The sequence below is a fragment of the Penaeus vannamei genome, chromosome 12, assembly GCF_042767895.1.
Source record: "Penaeus vannamei isolate JL-2024 chromosome 12, ASM4276789v1, whole genome shotgun sequence".
NCBI lineage: Eukaryota > Metazoa > Arthropoda > Malacostraca > Decapoda > Penaeidae > Penaeus > Penaeus vannamei.
The window spans coordinates 40325654-40340653 of NC_091560.1; the positions used below are offsets into that span (position 1 = coordinate 40325654).

General features: G+C 52.6%; 1 protein-coding gene across 9 annotated transcripts in view; it reads left to right on the forward strand.

Annotated features, from left to right (window-relative positions):
• LOC113830445 (disabled homolog 2-interacting protein) overlaps window positions 1–15000 on the forward strand; it is a 769134-nt gene that overhangs the window by 730968 nt on the left and 23166 nt on the right. The window lies entirely within an intron of this gene.

Genomic DNA, 15000 nt, shown 5'->3' on the forward strand with positions numbered 1-15000 from the left:
CTCCCTTCCTCCATCTTCCCCCTCCCTCTTTCCTCCCTCTTCCCCCATCCCCTCCCTTCCTCCCTCTTCCCCCTCCCCACCCTTCCTCCTTCTTCTTCCCCCTCCCCTCCCCTTCCTCCTTCTTCCCCCTCCCCTCCCTCCCTCCTCTTCCCCCCCCCTTCCTCCCTCTTCCCCCTCCTCTCCCTTCCTCCCTCTTCCCTTCCCCTCCTTCCTCCTTCTTCACCCTCCCTCTCTCTTCCTCCCTCTTCCCCATCCCCTCCCTTCCTCCCTCTTCCCCTCCCTCCCTTCCTCCTTCTTCCCCCCCTCCCTTCCTTCCTCTTCCCCCTCCTCTCTTCCTCCCTCTTCCCCCTCCCCTCCTTCCTCCTCTTCCCCCTCCCTCCCTTCCTCCCTCCCCCTCCCTCCCTTCCTCCCTCTTCCCTCCCTCCCTTCCTCCTCTTCCCCTCCCCTCCCTTCTCCACTCCTTCCCCTCCCTCCATTCCTCCCTCTTCCCCTCCCCTCCCTTCCTCCCTCTTCCCCCTCCCCTCCCTTCCTCCCTCTTCCCCCTCCCCTCCCTCCCTCCCTCTTCCCCTCCCCCTTCCTTTTCCCCCTCCCCTCCTTCCCCCTTCTCCCTCAGAACTATGGAAGTTCCCCCTCCCCTCCCTTCCTCCCTCTTCCCCCTCCCCTCCCCTCCCTTCCCCCTCCCCTCCCCTCCCTTCCCCCCTCTCCCTCAGAACTATGGAAGTTCCCCTCTTTTCCCCTCGCAAACACGCTAGAGAAAGGGCCTCTTGTCTCCCCTTCTTCATTTGAACTTTTCAGACCCAAGGCTTTGTCCTGGCGCCGGGTTAAATTTTTTTTCCTCGGGTGTTCAGCTTGTCTTTGGTTGTCAGAAGCACGGGCGTGGAGGAGGAGGAGGAGGTGGAGGAGGAGGAGGTGGAGGGAGCGGAGGAGGAAGTGGAGGAGGAGATGGAGGGAGCGGAGGAGGAAGTGGAGGAGGTGGAGGGGGCGGAGGAGGAGGTGGAGGAGGAGGAGGAGGAAGTGGAGGAGGTGGAGGAGGTGGAGGGAGCGGAGGAGGAAGTGGAGAGTGGAGGAGGAGGTGGAGGAGGAGGTGGAGGAGCGGAGGAACGGTGGAGAGGAAGGAGGTGGAGGAGCGGAGGAGGTGGAGGGCGGAGGAGGAGGTGGAGGGAGTGGAGGAAGTGGAGGAGGTGGAGGAGAGTGTGTGGGTGTGAGGAGATGTGGGGGGAGCGGAGGAGGGTGGAGAGGAGGAGGAAGTGGAGGAGGTGGAGGAGCGGAGGAGGAAGTGGATGGGAAGCAGTGAGGGAGGAAGGTGGTTTGGTGTAACGGGGAGGAGGAAGGAAAATGTGTGTGTGTGTGTGTGTGTGTGTGTGTGTGTGTGTGTGTGTGTGTGTGGATGCATATGAGTATGCCTTCATCTCCTTCCTCTCTCTCTCTCTCACTCTTTCATTCCCTTTCATTCTCTCTCTTTGGTCTGTTTATCTATTTACCTGTCTGCCGTTTTGTCTTTCTTTATTCCCGTCTCCCTTCCCTTTCACTGTTTATATGTCTTTGTCTTCTTCCTCTTCTTTCTTTGCCTCCCCTTCTCCCTCTCCCTCCTCCATTTCCTCCTCGTTTTCTTCCTCCTCCCTCCTCCTCTTCCTTTTCTTCTTCCTCCTGCTGCTTTTCCCACCACTTCCTCCACCTCTTCCTCCTCCTCCTCCTCTTCTCCTCCACTTCCTCCTCTTCCTTTCCTCTTCCTCCTCCTCTCCTCTTTTCCCACCACTTCCTCCTCCTCCTCTTCCTCCTGATTTCCCTTCTCCTCCTCTTCCTCCTGCTACCCCTCCCCCTCCTCCTCCTCCTCCTCCTCCTCCTCCTTTTATCCCATCACCTCCTCCTCCTCCTCCTCCACCTCCTTCTCCTCCTCCTCCACCTCCACCTCCTCATTTTCCTCCTCCTCCTCCTCTTCCTCGTCCATCACCGAGGATGAATAAAAGAAAACCTAATTATTCAATTAATGGTTCAAATTACCCTCGTCTGTCACACGCCCGAGGATTAAGGATGGGCGGGGGTGGGGGTGGGGGTGGGCGGGGGTGGGGGTGAGCGGGGGTTGGCGGGGGTGGTTGTGAGGGGTGGGGGTGGGGGGGATTTCCCGCTGATGACGATAACACTTATCTCTTCGCGTGTCTCGTGTCTGCGTCTTTGTTGATTTTCTTTTTGTTTTGCTTGTGGGTATTTTTTTTCTAGTTTGGTGTGTGTGTGTGTGTGTGTGTGTGTTTTTTTTTTTTGTGTGTGTGTGTGTGTTTGTCTTGGTACGATATTTTTTGCGTGTATTTTATGTGTATGTCTTACTTATTTATGTACATCTCTCGGGCTATGTGTGAGTTTTTAGATAAAGTTGTATTGAAAGGATTTTTGCAAGCTTGGGTAGAAGATCGAGATGCATTAGAGGGAATAAGAAAAAAAAAATGGTGATCATGCCGATGTGGTGACGTCATCACCTACTGGCGCCATGGCCCGCGTCGACGCCATGTTTTTTTTTTACTTTTTTTTCTTGTTTTTTTTTTTTTTACTTTTCTAACTTTTTATTTGTGTTTGATTTATTTGGTTTTACCTTTTTTTTTTTACTTTTCTAACTTTGTATTTGTGTTTGATTTATTTGGTTTTACCTTTTTTTTTTACTTTTTTTTATACTTCTTGTTATTTTTGTTTTTACTTTCCTAACTTTTTATTTGTATTTGATTTATTTCGTTTTGCCTTTTTTTTTACTTTTTTTGTTTGTTTTTACGTTTCTAACTTTTTATTTGTTTTTTATTTATTTGCTTTTACCTTTTTTTGTTACTTTTTTTTAGTTTTTTATTTATTTATTTTTTAGTCTTTTTCTTACTTTTTTTTTTACTTTTGCACCGTCATCATCACTGACCTTAGCTGACCTTATCCTCCTACGACCCATATATTCACGAGGAAGAAAAAAAAGGATTTGAGATTAGAATCCCGGACCTCCCAATCCTTTTACACGCTTTGGAGGGATGGGGAGAAGGGAGAGGGGAGGAAGAGGGAGAGGGGAGAGGGGAGGAAGAGATGGGGGAGGAGAGATGTGTTGGAGAGAGACGGGGAGGAAGGGGAGGGAAGGAGGAAAGGTAGGGGAGGAGGGATGTGTTGGAGAGAGAGGGGAGGAAGAGGGAGGAGGAAGAAGGGGAGGAAGAGGTGGGAGGAGTGAAGGAGGGAGAGGGGAAGGGGGAGGAGGAGGGATGTGGTGGAAGGAGAGGGAGGGAGGATGTGTTGGAGGAGAGGGGAGGAAAAGGTAGGGGAGGAGGGATGTGTTGGAGGGAGAGGGGGAGGAAGGGAGAGAGGGGAAGGGGAGAAAGAGGTGGGGGTGATGGGGTAGAGGAGGGGAGAGAGGGAGAGGGTGGTGCTCTGCGGGGTTTTATCGTTTTTTCTCCTCTCCTGTATAGATAAATAGATAGATAGATAGATAGATGCGTATATATATATAGATATATGTATATGTATACACACACGCACACACACATATACATATACATATATCTGTTTATCTATCTCGTATCCACTCTCGGTGTCTTTTTTCCCATTCCCCTCCCTCTCCCCCTATTTTCCACCCACACACACCCTCTACCCTAACCCCACCCACCCACCCACACGCCCTCACTCGCCCCCCACACCCACCCGCACCCACCCACACACCCTTACCCCCTCCCCCCACCCCCGCCCTCACTCCCCCCCCACACACACACCCACACACCATTTAACCCCTCCCCACCCCCAACCTCCCCCACACACCCCTTACCCCCCTCCCCCACCCCACGCCCTCACTCACCCCCTACACCCTCCCACCCCTCCCACCCGCACCCTCACTCGCCCCCCACCCACCCATACAGCCTTTACCCCCCTCCCCCACCCCTACGCCCTCACTCACCCCCCACCCCCACCCACACACCCCACCCCCACCCACCCCCACCCGCACGCCCACGCCGCCCGCCCGCCTCAAGATTTAGGGCGGCCTCCCTCTCATCTGTATGCATTACGTTATTCTTCGGTCGGGGCGTCTCGGTGCGATACAACCTAACTGTTTTGTCGGGTCGGGAACATCGGTCGGGAAGGTGGGGGAGAGGGGGGAGGGGGAGGAAGAGGTGGGGGAGGTGGTTGAGATAGGGAGAGGGGAGGGAGAGGTGGGGGAGGGGGGAAGGGGAGGGGGAAAGGAGTAGGGAGGTGGGGAGAGAGGGGGAGGAGAGGTGGGGGGGGGAAGGGGAGGGGAGGGAGGAGGAGAGGAAGAGGTGGGGGAAGGGGAAGGGAGGAAGAGGTGGGGGAGAGGGAAGGGGGGGGAAGAGGTGGGGGATGTAGGGAGGAAGGGAGGAAGAGGTGGGGGGATGTGGGGGAAGGGGAGGAAGAGGTGGGGGGGAAGGGAGGAGGAGGAAGAGGTGGGGGAGAGGGTTGGGTTGGGGGAAGGTGGTGGTGGAGGGAGAGGGGGAGGAGGGATGTGGTGGGGAAGGGGAAGAGGAGGAGGTGGAGGAGAGAGTAGAGGAGGGGAAAGGTGGTGGGGGTAAAGAGGGGGAGGCGCGTTATGAAGTTGTTGCTAATTGTTATTTGTTGTTTTCGGGGCTGTAACTATCATGTATTTATAAGTAGTTATAAGAAAAATGTGTGTATGTGCAAGCATGTGCATTGAAGAAAGTGAGACCGACAAACAGACAGACAGACAGACAGACAGACAGACAAGCAGAGTAAGAGATAGATTCATATAGAGAGAAGCTGTATGGCACATAAATATGTCCACATACACTTGTTTTTTTTATATGTGCCTCTTACTCTCCGACGACAATATTCCTCGAGCCGCAAGATAAACCCGGGAGCTATTGCTTGACATAAACTTGGCGAAGAGGGTTGTGTGTGTCTCCGTGGGTCGTCCCGGTCTCATCATGCAAGAGTCGTGATGATATAAAATCGTTGCTCGAGTCGTCACGTTAGTCGTAAGTCTCATAAGAGGTCGTTGGAGAGCTTGGGCGATGAGGGAGGGAAGGGGAGGGAAGGGGAGGGAGGGATAGGATGGGATGGGAGAGGTTGTGGAGGAAGGGAAAAGGGGAGATCGGGGGAGTGGTGTGGGGGAAGGGGGAGGGAGGGGAGGAGGAGAGGGAGGGTTAAAGCTAGGGAAGAGACGTGAAGGGGGGGGGAGGTTGTGGAGGGAGGGAAAAGAGGAGAAAGAAGAGGGAAGGAAAAGGCGTGGAGGGAAGGGGGAGCGAGAAAAGGAAGAGACGGAGGGTGGGAGGCAGGAGGGTGCTGAAGGGAGGGAATTGGAGAGCCCAGGATGGTGAGAGGAGGGAGGGAGGGGAGAGGTGAAGGGAAGGAGGTAAGGGAAGAAAATAAGAGCAGCAATAAGCTATGTTATGAGTCCATCACTGGACTTACTGACGATTTTTTTTATTTTCCAGTTTTATTTAACTTTATTTATTTGCTTATTTATTCTTGTTCTTGCGTGCACGTAGACTCTGGCCGCAATAGTCAAGCGGTCCTTTTGGAAAGTGTTGGTAAAGAAACAGGAGGAAGGAAGGGGGTGTGGAAAAAGAGGGAAAGGGAGAAGGACTAAGGAAAGTAGGAATTCCGACAGAGGGAGTGGGAAGGAGGTTGTAGATGGAAGGATACAGGGAGGGAAAGAGGGGAGGGGAGGATGGTCGACGAAATTGGGTTGGATGTGAGGGAGAGAGGGGACATAGGGAAGGAAGGGAGACGGAGGGACATAAGGAGGGAAGGAGGAGGGATAGAGTGAGGAAGGAGGAGAGGACGGGGAGGGAGAAAAGGGACATAGGGAAGGAAGGCAAGAGGTGAAGGGAGACGGAAGGACATAAGGAGGGAAGGCAAGAGAGGAAGGGAGACGGGAGGGACATAGAGAAGGGAAGGAGGAGAGGGCGGGGAGGGAGAAAAGGGACATAAGGAGGGAAGGCAAGAGAGGAAGGGAGACGGGAGGGACATAAAGGAGGGAAGGAGGAGAGGGCGGGGAGGGAGAAAAGGGACATAGAGAGGGAAGGCAAGAAAGGAAGGGAGACGGGAGGGAAGGAGGAGGGATAGAGAGAGGAAGGGGAGGTAGACGCCGCTTAACCGACCCAATTTGCAACGACGAGGCGGAAACTGCTTACAAGGCACGAGAAGAACGACGGAAGGATGACTGGGCGACGGATGACGTAATCCCGGTGTCGTGGGCGGGGCGATCCGTCGAGGTGGGCGTTTCCCAGGCCGGTCTACCTGAGCAGGGACGGAGGCGATGTTGGTGCTCATAATGTGTCTTATCATTAAGGTAACCGGCTTTGAGGTCCTCCTGCCGGTCGGACGTCGGGGACTGATAGGCTTGGGCAGACGTCGGCAGGCTTCGTTGGGCTCTGATGGGATCTTTTGGGTGGGTCGCTGGAGGATTTGGTTTTCCCTTCGTAGGCTTGTTATGGGACTCTGATAGGCTTTTGGTAGTCCGGGAAACGAGGCTGATTTACGTGGCTTTTCTGCCGATTTGTAAGAAGAGGATTTTGTTTTGTGTGTGTGTGTGTATGTGTGTGTGTCTGTGTGTGTGTGTGTTTGTGTGTGTGTGTGTGTGTGTGTGCGCGCGCGCGGTCGAGGATGAGTTCGGTGGCGTGGAATATGGTGTGTAAGCGCGTAGAGCATCAGGCCATTCAATTATAGCATATTTTCCATCTAATTATAATGAATATAATCATCATTATTGATAGTTGTCATAGTATTGCGTCATTCTTATTTTTTTCTATTAGCAGTAGTTTAGTATAAGTAAGAACATGTGATTAACTGTTCCTTTCGCTGTTAATGAGTCGAAGCGATCACCATTATCGCTCATTATCATGCACAGCGCAATCACTTTTTATATCGACTCCATAACCAGCCCGAGCGACTCCGCCCCTCGCTGTCATCGTCGGGACAAAAAGGGCGAATAAAACCCGACCGCAAATTGACGCGTCGACCGAACTCCGACGTCGATCTCCGGAGCGTCGGGAGAGTCATAAAGGCAGGCGCTATCGGGCGGCGATTCGACGTGTCCTCCCTCGCGCGCGCTCGTAACTGTCCTGCTAATGAGCGTCCGGAGCGACCTTGGCGGGGGAGGAGGGGGGAGGGAGGGGAGGGGAGGTATGGGGGAGGAAGAGGAGGGAGAGGAGGAGGGGATGGAAGAGATAGGGGTGGGAGAAGGAAGGGAAGAGAGAGGGGAGGGAAAAGGGGGAGAAGGGAGGAAGGAGGAAGGGAAGAGGAGGAGGGAGGAGAGAAGAAAGAGGAAGGGGAAGAAAGAGGAAGGGAGGGGAGGGAAGAAGAGGAAGGAGGGAAGAGAGAGGAGGGGGAGGAAGGGAAGGGGAGGGAAGAGAGGGAGGGAGGGGGAGGATAGGGAGGAGGAGGAAGGGGAGGGAAGTGGGTGCTGAAGGTGATGGACGGGGACGGGTTCGTCCCTTCGCGTCTCGCCTGACCTTCGCACGCCTAAAAATGTGGGCAGATCGAGTGGGCGCCGCAACGTGCATAGGAAAGTGTGTGTCTGTGTATTACATATATATATATATATATATATATATATATATATATATATATATATATATATATATATATATATATGTATGTATGTATGTATATATGTATATATGTGTATGTGTGTGTGTGTGTGTGTGTGCATGTGTGTGTGTGTGTGTGTGTGTGTGTGTGTGTGTGTGTGTGTGTGTGTGTGTGTGTGTGTGTGTGTGTGTGTGTGTGCGCGTGTGCCTGTGCCTGTGCGTGTGTGTGTGTTTAAAAAGATAGACTGACACATACAAAAACAAAGACAAACCCGCACCACAGAACACAGTGAAAGGTGTTTGCCGACAGAACAACAAGGCATTATCGGGGCGTCGCTTCCTGTGTCCCCGCCCGCAAAAGCACCAATTAAGAAGCGTAATTAACCCACCGGAAATGGGGACACGGAGAGAAAATCGCGAAGGGCGTGGGTTGCATCCCGAAAGCACTAGGGGGGGGAGGGGAGGAAGAGGTAGGGGGTGGGGAGAAGGGGGCGTGCTTTGAAATAGGGGGAGGGGGGGAAGTGATAGCCGCTTGGGTGGTTGTCATGGCAACGGAAGGATAACACGGACGCCATGAATTATTCCGAAGCTTATCTGGCGTCGACGGTATTTTTTCTCTCCCCTTTTCTCCCCCCTTCTCTCTCTCTCTCTCCCCTTTTTCCCTCGTCCCTTTCTGTGCCCCCCCTTTTGTTTAGTTATCTCTTCATTCTCCCTTTTTTGTTCTTCTCTTCCCGTTCTCCTTTTCTCACCTTGATGAAATATCAGAACAAGAGGAAATAGAAAAAAGGAACAAATGAAAATTATAACAATGATGAGTATTATTATTATACTCACCATTAGCATCATCATCATCATTAATAATAGTATAACCCTAAGAAAAAAAAATAAATGAACAAAAAAACATGAAGAAAAAATAGAGAAGAAAAAAAAATAAAACAAAGACACGCTAAAATGACCCTTCGAGACGGCCGCAAGGAAGGCAGTAACCAGCCGTGTGTTGATCGCTGTGCAAACGCCCACACACCACGCCCGCTGGAGATGTCCCGGCGGGGGTGGAGGGGTGGAGGGGAGGGGGAGATTGAGGGGAAGGGAATGGGAAGGAGGGGAATGGGGTGGGAGGAGGAGGGAGAGGAAGGTGGGAGAGGGGAGGGAATGGAGGGAGTGGAGGTGGGAGGAGGAGGGAGGGGAAGGTGGGAGAAGGAGGAGGGAATGGAGGGAGTGGAGGTGGGAGGAGGTTAGGGAGGGAATGGTGGGAGAGGGGAATGGAGAGGGAAGGTGGGAGAATAGGGGAGGGAATGGAGGGAGTGGAGGTGGGAGGAGGAGGGAGAGAAAGGTGGGAGAGGGGGAGGGAGGAATGGTGGGAGAGGAAGGAAGATTGAGAGAGAGGAATGTGGGTGGGAGGAGGAGGGAGAGAAAGGTGCGGAGAAAGAGAGCGAAAGAAAGAGAGAGAGAGGAATAAGGAGGCAAGGCCGAGAGCAAGGGATACGGTCGGGTCCTGTGATCCTTTCCCCTCTCCATGGGCGCCCTACGGGAGTCTTCCGTTTCAGGCCGCGGGAGATGCGGAAGGAGGGGGATGTCGTGGGCGTAGGGCGGTTGTGGGGGCTGAGGGAGGGGGAGAGGAGGGGGGAGGTAATTGGAGAGGAAAGGGGGATAGATTTTTTTTTTCCGCTTTCTCTCTCTCTCTCTCTCTCTCTCTCTCTCTCTCTCTCTCTCTCTCTCTCTCTCTCTCTCTCTCTCTCTCTCTCTCTCTCTCTCTCTCTCTCTCTCTCTCTCTCTCTCTCTCTCTCTCTCTCTCTCTCTCTCTCTCCATCTCTCCATCTCTCTCTTTCTCTCTCTTTCTCTCTCTCCATCTCCTTCCCTCCTCCCTCCTCCTCCCCTCCACCCCTCCTCCCCTTCCTCCCTTTCCCCTCCCTCTCCTCTTCCCTCCTCCCCACTTCCCTCCCTCTTCCCCTCTCCCTCCCTCCCTCTTATCTCGACCCCGTACGGTGGCAGGGCAACGAGGAGCGGGTCTTCGGGTTCCTGCTCCCCCCGGTCCGTGGTGTCACCTGCCAAGTGTGTTAATGACATGCGCGATGCACTTCGACACCGCTGTTCCTCCTCCTTCTCCTTCTTCTTCTTCGTCTTCTTCTTTTTCTTTTGTGTTTAATTTTTCTTATTCTTTTTGTTTCTATTTTTTTCTTTTTCTTTTTGTGATTTATATTTTTTTCTTCTTTTTTTCTCTTTTATATTTTTTTTTTTTTTTCTTTTTTATTCTTTTTCTTTTTTAATTCTTTCCCATTTCACTATTCTTATTCTTATTTACATAACTTACTTTTCTTTTTTTTCTTTTTCCTTTCCTTTTTTACTATCTATTTCTTTTATTCCTCCTCTTTGTATTACTTTTTCTCCACTTTCATATTATTTTCCATTTTATTAATCTAATTCTAAATCTTTTCTCTTTTTACTCATTCTTTTTACTCTTCTTTTTACTCTTTTACTTTTCTTTACTTTATTGTTGGGGAAATGGTATGGGTGGAAGGTCGTGGGCGGGAGCGAGGTCCGAGGAGCGGCGCGGGCGTGGGCGGGAGCTGTGCCTGCTTATTCTTATTCTTCTCCCTCATGTTCTTCTTCTTCTTCTTCTTCTTCTTCTTCTCCTTCTTCCTTCTTCCCTCTCCTCTTTTCCCTTTCGCTTCTTCTTCTCCTTCTCCCTCTTCCCTCTTCTCTTTTCCCTTTCGCTTCTCCCTTCTTCATCTCCCTCTTCACTTTCCCCTCTCTCTTCTTCCTTTTCTGCACTCCCCTCTCCTCCTTCCCCATTATTCTTTCCATCTCTCCTTACTTCCCTTTTTCTGTATCATTGCTCTTCCTCTCTTCCTCTTCCCCTTTATTCCTCACCTCTCCCTCTCCCCCCTTCCCCCAAACCCCTCCATCTACCCCCCCTACATCAACCCATTGTACCCCCCCAACATCACCCCCCCCCCCCCCGATCAACAGGCAAGTTGTCAATATTTAAATCTTTGATATTAACGACCTTCCCACGCAGCCGCCCACACTCGCTGATCGTGGGCGTGATTGGGAGGCTTGTCCGTTTTATGCCGAGATAAATCTTCGCTCTTGTAAAAATGTCGGTCAAGTGAGTGGGGGGGATATGGGGGAGGGAGGGGAGGGAGGTGGTGGGGTTGAGGGAGGGGAGGGATGGGAGGAGGTAGGAAGGAGAAGGTGGGGGAGAGAGAGAGAGAGGGAGGGAGGGAGTGAGGGAGGGGAAGAAAGAGGGAGGTAGGAAGGGAAGGAGAAGAGGGGGGAGGGAGGGAGAGGCTCTGTTTTGGAAAAATTAAAGGCTTATGAAGATTATTGTTTTTCTTTTCATGGCCTCACCATCATTAGTATTGATAATTACTAATAATTATTGTAGGCAGCAACAGCAGTAGTATTGTTATTGTTACTATTACCAATATCATCATTACTAATTTTTTTTTTTTTATCACCAACATTATCAACATTCAAAAGAATAAAAGATACGAGATAGTGGAATGATTTTAGCCATTTTTCGAATCGACCCCCCCTCCTCCCTCTCTCCCTACTTCCCCTCCCCCTCCTTACTCCCCTCCCCCTCCCTTACTCCCTACTCTTCCTCCCCCTCCCCTTCCCCCTCCCCCCTTCCTCCCCTTTCCCACTCCCTCCTCCCAGCCCCCCTCCCCCTCCCCTTCCCTCCCCTCCTCCTCCTCCCCTTTCCCCTCCCACTAACCCCTTCCCCTCCCCTACTCCCTCCCCTCCCCTCCCACTCCCCCCTCCCCCCTTCCCCCTTCCCCCTCCCGGAGAAGGTGGCGACGGAAAATTACATTTCTACTTCGAATTGAATCCCCCGATCGAGAGCGCGAGACGTATTGTTTATGCATGAACCGAGATGAGTTTCGCCCGCAGGAGAGGAGACCGCAACCGCCGCCACCGCCGTCGCGCTCGTGCAGTTGGCGTCCGGAATTCTCTCTCTTCTCTCTCTCGACTCTCTCACTTCTCTCGACTCTCTCACTTTTCTCTTGACTCTCTCTCTCTTTTCTCTTGACTCTTTCTCTTCTATTGACTCTCTCTCTTCTCTTGACTCTCTGTCTTCTCTCTCTCTTCTCTTGACTCTCTCTTTTCTCTTGACTCTCTCTCTCTCTCTCTCTCTCTCTTTCTATCTCTCTCTCTCTCTCTCTCTCTCTCTCTCTCTCTCTCTCTCTCTCTCTCTCTCTCTCTCTCTCTCTCTCTCTCTCTCTCTCTCTCGCCTCTCTCACCTCTCTCTCTCTCTCGCCTCGCTCTCTCTCTCTCTCTCTCTCTCTCTCTCTCTCTCTCTCTCTCTCTCTCTCTCTCTCTCTCTCTCTCTCTCTCTCTCTCTCTCTCTCTATCTCTCTCTCTCTCTCTCTCTCTCCCTTTATCTTTCTCTCTCTCTCTCTCTCCCCCTACTCTCTCTCTCTCTCTCTCTCTCTCTCTCTCTCTCTCTCTCTCTCTCTCTCTCTCTCTCTCTCTCTCTCTCCTCTTCGCCTCCCTCTCTTACGTCTCTCTCTCTCTCCTCTTCCTCTTCTCTCTTTTCTCTCTCTCTCGCCTCGCCTCTCTTTCCTCTCACACCAATCCTCTCGCCTCTCCTCTCTCCCCCTCTCTTCTATCTCACCTCTCTCTCCTCTCTCTTCCCTTTATCTTTTCTCTCTTCCCTCTCCCCTTACTTCTCTCACCTTCTGTCTCACCTTCGGCTTCCTGTCTCATTTCTCTCTCACTCCTCTCTCTTTCGATCCTTTCGCCTCCCCTCTTGCGTCCCCAATATTCGTCTCCCCCCACCCTTTTTTTTTTTTTTACTTTCTGCTCTCCCCACCCTCCCATTCTCCCTCGATTACATTCTGCTCCCCCAACTTTCCTCAGTTCCTTCCCCTCTCCCCTTTCCGTTAACCCTCCTTTCCCTATTCCCCTTCCATCCCCTTCATCTCTCCCTTCTCCACTTCCTCATTCCCCTGTCTTTCTTTTCCCCATTCCCCTCCCTTCTCCACTCTCCCCTTTCCCTTCTTCTCTCCCCCTCCGTCCCCTCAGCCCCTCCCCTTCTCCCCTATTTCCCCTCTCCCCTCCCACCGTCCCTCCCCTCTCCCCCTCTCCTCTCCCCTCCCTCCCTTCGTCCCTCTCTCCCTATTTCCCCTCTCCCCTCCCTCAGTTCCTCCCCTCTCCCCCCTCCCCCCCTCCCCTCTCCCCCCTCCCCTCCCGACCGTCGTAAACGCCAGACTGCCGTGCGGACTCACCCCAATGATGGAGGACTGAGCAGTTGACAGTCCGCCCAGCCGCTCTGTCTGTCAGTCGTGTCACGCCAAAACGCAGACACTAAACGCCCACGTTCAAGGCCACGGCGCGGGCGTAGGTGTGTGTGGGGGTGGTAGGGGGATGGGGGGGAGAGGGGAGAGAGGGGAGTGAGGATAGGGTGGGTAGGGGGATACCCATGTGTGCCCTGTAAGCAACTTTTTGGGGATGAGATGTTGGGGCTTTGTCTGTCTCGCTCTCTCGCTCTGTCTCTTTCTCTCTTTTCTCTCTTTTCTCTCTCTTTTTTCTCTCTCTCTCTGTCTCTCTCTCTCTCTCTCTCTCTCTCTCTCTCTCTCTCTCTCTCTCTCTCTCTCTCTCTCTCTCTCTCTCTCTCTCTCTCCTCAACACCCTTCTCCTCAACACCTTTCCCCTCTCTCCTCAACACCCTTCCCCCCACAACACCTTTCCCCCCCACCCCCACCCTCAACACCCTTCCCCTCATCCCCCCTCAGCGCCCTTCCCCTCACCCCCATCAAAGAATCGCTCTGTCCACGTCTTCCTCGGGCAATATCCATTCTGGCGCCAATAACCCGCAAATGAGCCACGGTTCCCCTCTACAAGTAAACACTCCTTTCCCTTTCCCCTCATTTTCCCCTTGCTTCCCCTCAACCTCTCCTCCCCTTCTCTTCTCTTTCGCTTTCGATAGGGCCTTCTCTGTCTCTTGTTCTTGTCTCTATCCTTCCTTCTCGCCTATTTTCCCCTTACTTCCCCTCGCCTCTCCTCCCCTTTCCTTTCTCTCCTCCTTATAGGTCATTCCTTCCCCTTCCCTTCACCCTCTCACTTTTTCCTCTTAAAATCCATTCCTTCCCCTCCTCTCTCCTCTCTCCTCTCCCTCTCCTCTCCTCTCCTTTCCATTCTCCTCTCTTCTCTCCCTCTCCTATCCTCTCCTCTCCTCTCCTCTCCTCTCCTCTCCTCTCCTCTCTTCTCCTCTCCTCACCCCACCCCACTCCTCTCCTCTCCCATCTTGCTATCATCTCCTCTCCCCTCTTCCATCCTCTCCCCACTCCTCCCCTATTCTATCCTCTCCCCACTCCTCCCCTCTCCCCACTCCCCTCCTCTCCCCTCTTCTACCCTCACCTTACTCCTCCTCTCCCTTTCCCCTTTCTCCCCTCTGGGCCTAACTGCATCAAAGATTGTAGGGCAAAATGACCTGCGTGTTATGAACCTTTTGAGCCTCATTTCCCCTTCTCCTTCCCCCTCTCCCCCTGCTTTCCCCTCTCCCTCCTCTTCTTCCCCCCTGCTCTCCCCTCTCCCCACCCCCTGCTTTCCCCCTCCTTCCCTCCTGCTTTCCCCTCTCCCCCTGCTCTCCCTCTCCCCCTCTTTCCCCTCTCCCCCTGTTTTCCCTCTCCCCCTTTCCCCTCTCCCCCCTGCTTTCCCCTCTCCCCCTTGCTCTCCCCTCTCCCTACCCCTGCTTTCCCCTCTTCCTTCCCTCTCCCCTCTCCCCCTGCTCTCCTCCCCTGCTCTCCCCTCTTCCCCCCTCCTTGCTTTCCCCTCTCCCCCCCCCTGCTCTCCCCTCTCCCCCCCCTGCTTTCCCCTCGGACGCTGTACCTGGAGGTGCCTCATAAACCGAGGGCGGAGAGGGCGAGGGCGAAGAGGGCGCAATGAGCAGGCCGTGATGAGGGTGAGAGGAAAGAGGGGGCGGTGATGGAGGAGGAGGATTTGTCCGAGCGCGCCCACGGTCAGAGGGGGGAGGGGGAAGGGCGGGGGTGGATTGACTTATTTTTTTACGATTTTTTCTCGTGGGGATTATTGTTATTTTATTTATTCATTTATTTATTTATTTATTTGGGGGGAGGGGGGGCTTGTTCGTTAATTTCTCAAAAAACTGTAGTGAGTTCACATTAATTATATATTATGTTTGTTGATAATTAAAAAACAGATAGTAGACAGTAGATAACTGTAAAATAAATCTATACTAAATAGTGTGAAGAATGAAGAAAGAGAGAGAGAGAGAGAGAGAGAGAGAGAGAGAGAGAGACACGAAAGAAAAAGAGAGAGAGACACGAAAGAAAGAGAGAGAGAGAGACACGAAAGAAAGAGAGAGAGAGACACGAAAGAAAAAGAGAGAGAGACACGAAAGAAAGAGAGAGAGAAAGAGAGAGAGGAAGAAAGAGAGAGCGAGAGAGAGAAAGGAAGAGAGAGAGAAAGGAAGAAAGAGAGTGAGAGAGAGAAAGGAAGAAAGAGAGAGAAGAGA